Here is a 10,513-nt window from a genome sequence, read left to right as displayed (position 1 = left end):
ACTCAGTTGAATCACATATTGTCGGACAATATTTCCATATATAAGAGACTCTGTCTAATTTCTGGACCTTCTTCTAGTCTTGGGAGTAGCTACTGAAAACAACAGAGGCAAGTTTGATGCTGGAGATGATGATAACCACAAAACCAAGGAAGTTGGACTAGAGTGAGAACTCCATATACCAAGCTTTTAATGCTCCCATTCAAAAAGTGACCAATAAAGAAAGGAAGAAATTTTGCTCACTGGTTTCAATTAAGTTAGAAGGTCTTTGATGTCTGTAAGTCCTTCATACGGAGAAATTGCAAAACTCAATTCAGTATGACAGCTCCTCTGTTTCTACTCACTTCTCCTTTCCACCAAATAAGCTCACTTCCATGCCTCCTCAAAAATTAATCTCTTACCATCCTTCTTATTGAGTGTAGTCCCTAATTCCTTTAATAAAATTTGCCTTCCACAAAAGATACTTGCTCAAAATTAGTGTTTGCCTTTTTCCTGACTTTATCTACCTTTGCTTCATGTTATTTTTTTCATCTTTGAGGATACAAACTTGATAAATGCTCATTATATACATTCAATATGTGGAGTGTGAAGGATTGATATATGTGTACACTATGAACTGACCATCATGAATGATCCACATGAATCCACATGTCAGTTGTCACATATGTGTGTGCATGTATGCATGCAAGTATATGTGTATATAGGTGAGTTTAGTGAGTACATTCATGAGTAGATACTGGACAAAGGGTACAAAACTATATCATAAGTTCACTGAATTCCTCAATGTTACTGGTACCCACTGTACATCAACAGGAAAATAGGATAGTTAAATAAATTTATCTAAGATGTGAGTGATGGATAGCTTATTTTTTTTAATCATAGCAGGGTTATTACATAGAGTATTAAGATCAAAACAGAGTATTTTCAATCACAGAGTATGTTTGAAGTCCAGTCAATGGAAATCAAATTCTTTGACACATTGAAAGGAAAGAAAATTTTCGGCAATGCAGGAGAGTCATTGTAGGGCTTTTTGGAAGTGTGAACAGGCCTCAAGTGAGGAATGTCTTACCCTGGGTTTTCTAGTTATGTCGGAAACATTCCTTGTGCCAAATGCTGTCAATGTTACACATATTTAGAGCTAGTATTTGCCAGTAGTTTTGAATTGTGCCTTCTGAGAAGATATTGATGGTTCCTGTAATTTCTGTCACAGGGCAACATGATGAGTAATGGCATTCGAGTAGTTTGTCGTAAAGATAACCAGGTGGACAGAGACATTCTGAATTTTCAACTTGGCTAGGCACTTACTAGCCCCTGATGAAAAAGATTTAAGCCACCACATTGAAGACTACTGGACAAAGATGTTTTTTCCCCACATGTGGCATCAGTTAAAAAGGGAATAGCCTCCCAGGATATATCAAAAATACCGGAAGATCCAGCCACACAGTGAGCAATAAAGAGATACTTGAACTTTGCCATCTTCCCCACACAGTTTTTTTAATTATTATTTTAATTAATTACAGTTTAGTTTGAAAGAAATCTGAACAATGTGTCCTCGACAACTTCATCTATTCTGAACATCTGGAAGGCCAACCACTGGTGCTCAGATGGGAGGATTCACAGTTACAAAACTACACCAAAAGTTGACCAGACTGTTCTACTGAGTCTCACCCTTTCAAGTCAACCAAAACCTCACTGTACTAAAATGCTCATTGCTTAAAGAGATTTCTGTCTAAAAGGCTCTATTAGGGGATCTAGGACTGCCTGATCTATACAGATCTCTCTCATCCATTCATTCTCCTAGCATAGTTCTGGAAGCTGAAATGTATTGCAAAGACATGTTGGACAGATTTCTAGGTTCATTCTGTCTGATGCTGTGTGCTTCATGGGATGTAAGCTGAGCATAAACTTGGGTAAAAGGCTGTTGAGTAAATAAAAAAGAAGAATATTAAAAGGACAAATACAAACCCTATAAATTGCAAAGTGCCAAGCCATTAAGTGTCTCAGATGTCTAAATCCAAATGGCTTCATTTCCTTTCCATTTCTTCCCTGGCTAATCTGCCTAAGTCTCTCCCACTGGTGTTTTTGGGGACACATTCCAGGCTAGCAGGGACAGATCCAGTACTATGCAATGATCTTGAAGCTTGCCAAAAAAGTTTAGCACTACTTCAAATTATCCATCATTTACCTTCATCAGGGGATTTTGCGGCTCTGTCAGACTAAGTGTTGATCCACAGTGGGATGATTCGCAGTAGTTCATAGTAAATGCTCAAAACTCTGTATTTCCTTTTAGTTGAATCTTTCATCTCTTTCATTTTGACTGTAAGTTATTTCTTGTCATAGCATATTGTTAGTTTCCCTTTGGTGTCTTTTTCGTCTACATACAAGTTTTTGCCCTTTTGGCAATGTTTACCTGTATTGGAATAGTAGAAAGCTCTTTTCATAATAAAACAAGTCATTTGTTAAATTTCTGGTTGCCTAGAAATAGCTGGTTCAAGCTGCCTCATATTCTAACATGTGAGTTCTTCAACTTTTGTTTTTGACATTTAACTAAAACAATGACTTCTGAAAACTGCTTGCCTTTCAACAAGAATCACACAGTTTAGGGCTACGACATGGGTTAGTTGGAAAATACTTCCCTTACAAGCAGAGGACCCAAATTTGATCATCAGAACTCATGTAAAATGAAGTCAGATGTGGTAATCCCAACACCAATGAGATGGACATTGGAGAATTCCTGGTGCCTGCTGGTCAGGCAGCCTAGCATAGTTCAGATTTCTAGGCAAGCAAAAGACCTTGTTCTCAAAAAACAAGATGGATGCCATTTCTGAAGAATTGCATTCATGTTTTTGATCCTTGATCTCCACAAATATGTGCCCACCTGCACACCTATATGTACACCCATGAACACACTTATACACACATATGTGCGCACAGAGTGTTGGGATTTGTGGCATTATAGATGGAACTCTAAATCTAGAGTAGAGAAGATAGAATGAATGAAGCTGTACATTTCGTAATTGTGACTAAGCTCATTTGGTTCAGCCTTACTTTCCTTATTTTTTATTTAATTTAAATTAATTAATTTATTTATTACAATTTATTTACTTTGTATCCCCTCTGCAGCCTCTTCACTTGTCTCTTCCCAGTCCCACCCACCCTCCCTCTTCTCCACCTATGCCTTTTCCCTAGTACTCTGACAGGGGAGGACCTCCTCCCCTTCTATCTGACCCTAGTTTATCAGGTCTCATGAAGGCTGACTGCAGCATCTTTGTCTGTGGCCTGGCAAGGCTGTAACCTTCCCCCAGGGGGAAGTGATCAAAGAGCCTACCACTGAGTTCATGTCAGAGACAGCCCCTGTTCTCCTTACTAGGGCACACATTTGGAAACTGAGCTTCCTTTGAACAGGAGGTCTAGGTCCTCTCCATGCAAGAACAAATGTTTGTCCCACCAATGATCTGAAAACTGCTTGGTTTCATTAAGGTGAGAACTACTTCATATAAGGCTGTATGTGTCCTGGGGCATGTCATGTTTATTTCATTTTGTTTTATTCTTTCCCTCCTTCTCCTAACACTATCCAAACATAGTTCTTCCTGTAAAATTTTACTGAGGTTCATCTTCACAAACTCTTGTCTGGAGATTCTATCAAGCACTCAATTTTGCCCTTCCAGCTCTTACCCTTACTATAGCTTCCTTCAATATTTGTAGTTTCTTCTCAGGTAAATTCTAATCCCGCCTATGCAAATCTTTTGTGTTCCTTAGAGCATCTATCACATGCATAGTTACTGTGTAGTTTCTAACAAAATATATAAAATGGTAAGTGTACTAAAACAAAGGTCTAATTATTAGCCTTTGGTTTTAACTTTTAATTTTAAAATATTACTTTATGTACCTAGATGAGATAAATCTTTCAAGTTCCATATCTACCATTGATATGTCACTAGTTTGTATACATTTCTAAAGCACACTTTAAAGACTCTTTTGAACAAAATGTCTGCTACTTTTAGTCTGTGATACACTGATAAATGTTTAATAGCAATCTCTCTGTAGGGAAGATAGAAAAGTTGGTTCAGACTTTATTTGTAGTGTTCCCTAGTCTTCATGGCATAAAGAGTCTCATTATGGTTGATTTGACATTACGGAAGCTAAAGCAGTATTCTTCTAGGTCCCTTGTGTATGGACGTATTTATTATGAATATGTCTTAAAATAGACATTTATTGTTTCTTTCACGTTGAACAAGCATGTGGTATGCTGTGAGAGCCTGTTACACTCACCTAATAGTGCTGTTTGCCGTTTTCACCCCATGCCTTGTTCTTAGTCATTCAGGTTCTTCCATTTAGGTAGACTGAAAACTTACACATGACACCCAACAGCTGACACAACTTTAGAAAATGTGTTAGTTGTATCTTATAAGCTAAAACTCCAATGCAAAAACAAAACCAGAACAAAAAAAACCAAAAAAAAAACAAAAACAAAAAAAAAACTTTTTTTTTCTAAAATGCATTCACAATAACTCATAGCTCTTATGCTGAATGGGCAAAGTCCTGCATTGTTACTCATATTCCCTTCAAAGCCATATTTCTAATGAGTGGCTAAGTGAGAGAGTACATTTGAACAGTATTCTAAGGTTTACCAATCCTTTATTTTCTGTAATTAGCTACAGGATATGATATATTGTTCCTTAACATTCTTTGAACAGCCCTGCTCCAACCTGAGGAAAATAGACTGCAGTATACCTTAGATGCTTTCATGCCTTCAAAATCCATGATTTTAGTAGTCCAAGGATATATGTAAAAGTGTGTGTTGCAATGTAGACAGATAATTAACATAGTTGTGTGAATGAGAATGTTGCTGCTAGGGTAAAATGCTTGAACACCAGGTCTCAGCTGGTGCTATTTGGGGCAGTTTAGGGGTACAGCACTGCTGGTTAAAATTTCTCACCAAAGGTGGCTTTGAGATTTTAAAAAGCTCCCCTAGTTCTTTGCTTCTACTTTGCTTTCTTTGCTTCCTGCTTGCAATTTGAAAATCTGAGCTCTTAGCTCTCTGTTCCTGCCCCAATGCCTATTATGTTCTACCACGTTTCTCCAGCATGAGGGATTCTTACCCCTCTAGAACCACAAGCCCAAATAAACTCTTATCTTCTGCAAGGTGACTTAGTTATGCTGTTTTATCATAGCAACAGAAAACTAACTAATACTGCTGTGTTTGGTCTTTGTTTAGCTGTGTCTTCAAAAGCTATTTGAAACTCAACAAAACGCTCAAATTAGCATAAACTTTACAGGTTTTAGCTAATTAGTAAGTTTGTAGAAACTATGCCTGAATGATATTTTACTCTTTTTCTGCTCACCTCTTCATTTTGGCTTTAACACACAGACTGACAGTGCAAAGCCTGAGAAATGGGTTTAATCATGTGTCAAAGTTCATGCCTCCCATAAAATGACTTGTAAAAATGCCAAAGTAGAATCATTATCCATGCCCTCAGTTTGCAACACTTATATGCATGGTCTTCCTTGGTAGGCCATTGAATTATTCAATCTGCTAGATATAAACAACCTTGTATAACACAGGGTTGATATATCACCTGCCTCTAGATATTATAAGAAGATGAAAATTGTTGTGATCAGAGTCAGAGCTGCTTTGCATGACCTCTCCTTGCTACAGAACAAACAGCAACTTTGAACTAGTGCAAATCAGGAATTCAGCACTGGCTTCTAACCTCACACTGCTCACATGTCAAATGTGAGCAGAAACAGCAGGAAACCGGCCTGTTCTTTCTAATTACAATTATGATAAGAGTTTAGCACAAGTCTACTTAAAATTATAAAAAAACCTTTCTGTGCAGGATTGGTGTTTTATCTCATTGTATATTCATATGATTAGGCTCATTTGACTGCTCAGGGAGGCGAGATGCCTTGTGTCCAACATATTCTTATTTAGGATGCTCTGAGGGGAACTCATGTGCAATCACACAATGTCTCGTTCTCATGCAAATGACACAAGCATGAAAAAACACAATGATGGGAAAGGCCTTTCCTCTCCTCTCTGAAGCTAATCTCCCCTCCCAGGGAGGCCACAAATCATGGGTTCAAATAAAAGTCCTTTAATTGGGTGAAATTTCTGTACAAAAAAAAAACAAAACTATTTCTATTTAGACCAGCAGGCAAAGATAGTTCTCTATCTCACCAGGGACCCACATTTTTTTTTTTGAGTCAAGCTGGGTCCTTCTCTCTTAGCACTGCAGAGACTAAGCATGCCCCAATTAGTGAGGTCAACTTTCCCCTTGTTATCTTCTCATGTGCCAGTGTGGGGTAAGTCAGAATGTGCAGGGAAACTGATTCAAGTCATTGATTAAAGAACTGTCTGATTGGCTGATATTTGGCTGAGACAATCTTCATATTCATGCATTGGATTTCCACTTATGTAGAAGCACGGGCACAGAAAGGAAGCCAAGACTGTCAAACATGCCATGAGAGCTCGCTCTTTGCAGGATATTTTTGGAGGCCAGGTGCCAATAACTCATGGGACTTTGCTTCCCTGAAAGAATTTCAGACATGGACTGTAATTATAGTATAGCAAAGAACAAATGGTGGAGGCAGCCGAAGCAGCTATATTTTCAGCAAAGTCAACTCTAGGCCACCAAAACCCTTTTGAATCTATTTCAGGGCCTTTTCATTGTTGTCTAGTGGCTTTCATCAGTGCTGTGAGAGAGTGTCAGGTTGACAGCTTGGAGAAGCTGGCAATCATCATTCCAGGGAAACTGAGAGGTGGTGGCCATCTTCAGAAGAAGGTGAGCACTGACATTCTAACACTGACACTGCTGGGTCATGGCTGAATGGCTGAAAGATTCAGCAAAGTTTGTCTATGGAGAACAATCAGAGTGTATTCATGAATGCCTCAGAATACTTGAAGTTTAGGCAGAAAACTCATCAGGAGGCCACAACTGAATGAGGGAATTAAACACAAGTTGAAAACCTCAGACTCCAGTTTCATTAACACCCTCGGCTCTGTATGGACTTTTCCCTGGGCTGGTTGCTGAATCATAAGTTGCCATGGCAATCAGTAATGTGTTAACATTTATTGAGCATGGACTACCTCGCCTTAAGTAGTAAGAAAAAAGGCAAAGGCCCTTTCCAAGGTTTTCACATCTGCAACTTAAGAGCAACTTCCCAGGAATAAAAAGTGTGTAACAAATATAACAACAACAAAACTAGTGTTAGAGCCTCAAGTTTCTCGGAAAATCCGACTTCATATAGCTGAAAAAGCAATGTGAAAGTGGCATATAAGAACGTATCTTCAAAAACTGGGCTGAGGCATAGCCATCCACACCCCGTACACAGGCACCATAGCTGCGGCTTTGATGAAAAGCGTCAGAAATCAGGGCTTGATCTTCTTGCTTGGTTTACGTGATGACTTTCCACTGTGTTCCTAGGGACAGGGTAAGGTACTAGAGCAATAATTTTATCAATTAAAAGTAAGGAATTATATTTGAAACAGGCAAACAAAACTAAAAATATGTGGAAGTGATTTATCATAAATCTTCAAGATATCCAAATTACTTGTACTTAGCTTTAAAAAACACTAAACTGACAAATATTGAATATAGTCAGGATACAATGACATATAACCATGCTGTGATTACAATAAACAAATCAATTACCACCAGTCACCATACTGCCATGAATGACATTACAGAACGTGTTCCTCATCTCCCAAATTTCCCGTCTCTAATAAAGTCCAAGACATTCAGACATTCAGAGGACAGATCTGCCTTCTCCAGAGTGAAGGGCTTGAACATTTGAATTGTCAACAGTTTGGTATCAGACATTCTCCCCCAGCTTCTGAGCTCTGTACCTCATTTTATCTAGCTTAATGATAAAGAACAATGAAACAAAAACACTCCTCTTCAGTATAGGCTCTCATTGCATTCAATATGCTATCTCCACAGTATTCCTCATTGTAAAAATCCATGATCATCATGGGCTGTGAACACTTACAGTATAAGGCAAAGCTGGGATGACGTTGCTTTGGAATTGACAATTAAAGTGATAGAGCCTTCAGCTCATTTTTTTATCACAATTTATTTAGGGAGCACTTCAAAACAAATGTAAGCAGATTTGTTTATCTTACACCATATTTAATTTTTTATTTTAGTTTAAAACTATATGTTGAGGGGCTAGAGAGATGGCTCAGCAGTTAAGAGCACTTATTGCTCTTATAGGGGTCCATGGTTTCCACATGGGGCTCACAATCGTCTGTAGCTCCATTTCAGGTTATCTGACGCCCACTTCTGGCCTCTACGGGTACTGCACACAACAGGCGCCTTTAAATACACATGAAGCAAACTCTCACACACCTAATATAAAACAAATATATTTTAAATGTATACTGAATAACTGATATAGAGAAATTTTTATGGCAGATTACCCACCAAAGGATAAACTATACATGAGGCACAGACTTGGCATAAATGACAAAATCGCACCAGGTACACAAATATAATCTGCTCAGTTTGAATAATGTTAAAGGGTGTGTGTGTGTGTGTGTGTGTGTGTGTGTGTGTGTGTAACAACAATTTATGAAAAAAGGAGACCAAGGATAGATATATTGGAGGGTTTGGAGGGAGAAAATAAAGGGGGAAATGACATAATTATAATCTCTAAATTTTAAAGAAATAATTTTTAAAATTTACCAGTGATGAGATTATACAACACTCTGAAATAAGAAGTCCAAGTTGGGTAGTCTCTAGGCACCTCCTGGAACACACGACCCTGAGATCCCCCAATCCCTCCTGTCTTGCCTGCCACCATCGCTGACAAGGAAGCAGCCTTTGACGACGTGATGGCAGAATGCGTGATCAACGAGGAGTACAAAATATGGAAAAGAACACCTCATTTCTTTATGATTTGGTGATTACCCATGCCCTGGAGTGGCCCAGCTTAACTACCCAGTGGCTTCCAGATATAACCAGGCCTGAAGGGAAAGATTTCAGCTTTCATCGGCTTGTCCTGGGAGCACACACATTGGATGAACAATGTGTGTGATAGCCAGTATCCGGCTACCTAATGATAATGCTCAGTTTGGTGCATCACACTATGACAGTGAAAAAGGAGAATTTGGAGGTTTTGGCTCTGTCAGTGGGAAAATTGAAACAGAAATCAAGATCAATCATGAAGGAGAAGTTCATGCCCCAGAACCCATTCATCATTGCAACAAAGAGTCCATCCAGTGATGTTCTTGTTTTTGACTACACAAAGCATCCTTCTAAATCAGACCGTTCTGGAGATTCAACCCAGATTTACATCTCTGTGGCCATCAGAAAGAAGGTCATGGGCTTTCTTGGAATCCAAATCTCAGCAAACACTTGATTAGTGCCTCCGTTGACCATACTAGCTGTCTATGGGACATCAGTGCAGTTCCAAAAGAAGGAAAGGTGGTGGATGGATGCAAAGACCATCTTTACAGGACATAGAGCAGTAGTAGAGGAAATTTCCTGACATCTTCTCCATGGCTCTTTGTTTGGGTCAGTTGCTGGTGATCAGAAACTTACTACTTGGGATACTCTTTCAAACAATACTTCCAAGCCAAGCTACTCTACTCGGTTGATGCTCACACTGCTGAAGGGAACTGCCTGTCTTTCAGTCCTTCTAGAGAGTTCATTCTTGCCACAGGAGCAGCTGACAAGACTGTTGCCTTGTGGGATCTAAGAAATCTGAAACTCAAGTTGCATTCCTTTGAATCACATAAAGATGAAATACTCTGAGTTTATTTAGTGGTCACTTCACAATGAATCTATTTTAGCTTCCAGTGGTAGTGATGGTAGGCAGAATGTCTGGGATCTAAGTAAAACTGGAGAAGAGCAGACCCTAAAAGATGCAGTGGATGGCTGCTGTGTTATTCATGATGGTCACGCTACCAAGATATCTGCTCCCTCCTGGAATACCAATGAACCTTGGGTGATTTGTTCTGTATCAGAAGACAATATAATGACCATGTGGCACATGGCAGAGAATATTTGTAATGATGAAAACCCTGAAGGAAGTTGGATCCAGAAGGACAAGGATCCTAGACATATCTGCACTTGTGATTTTAGACTTCTTGTTTTCCTCTGAACCCTTAAGAAGAGTTAACATCGGTTTCAAACACACTTTGTTCAGCTATCCAGCTACAATAGGTGCCACCAACAGTGCTGTTAGCCCAAACCATGGGTGTTTTCTGAATCTTAAGTGGGGCCGTAATTCAACAAAGCCTTGTTGGTGGGCGCCTGCAGGATAGCTGAACAAAGTCTGTTTTTGTTGTATGTGGGATTATTTTTCTTTCCTTTTCTTTTCATTCCTTTTTCTTTTGAGCTTGGGACCACCAAGTTGTAAAGATGTATGTTTTTACCTGGCAGTTGTCCTACTAGTGAACTGTCAGGTTGAGAAAGAGTGAGTTGCTACTTTGTATTTGTTTTTAATGAAACTAATCCTTGATAAGAGCTGCTCTTTTTAGGGGTTAGTCTTCAACCACTCTAGTTTGATG

At 39.0% G+C, this 10,513-nt stretch overlaps 1 pseudogene; it reads left to right on the top strand.

The window, feature by feature from the left end:
- The first annotated feature begins 1,001 nt into the window (after nt 1-1,001).
- LOC110546915 (histone-binding protein RBBP4-like) lies at nt 1,002-10,061 on the top strand (annotated as a pseudogene).
- The last annotated feature ends 452 nt before the right edge of the window (nt 10,062-10,513 follow it).

Source organism: Meriones unguiculatus, chromosome 2, assembly GCF_030254825.1.
Source record: "Meriones unguiculatus strain TT.TT164.6M chromosome 2, Bangor_MerUng_6.1, whole genome shotgun sequence".
NCBI classification, from domain to species: domain Eukaryota; kingdom Metazoa; phylum Chordata; class Mammalia; order Rodentia; family Muridae; genus Meriones; species Meriones unguiculatus.
This window is presented reverse-complemented; position numbering and strand designations above follow the sequence as displayed.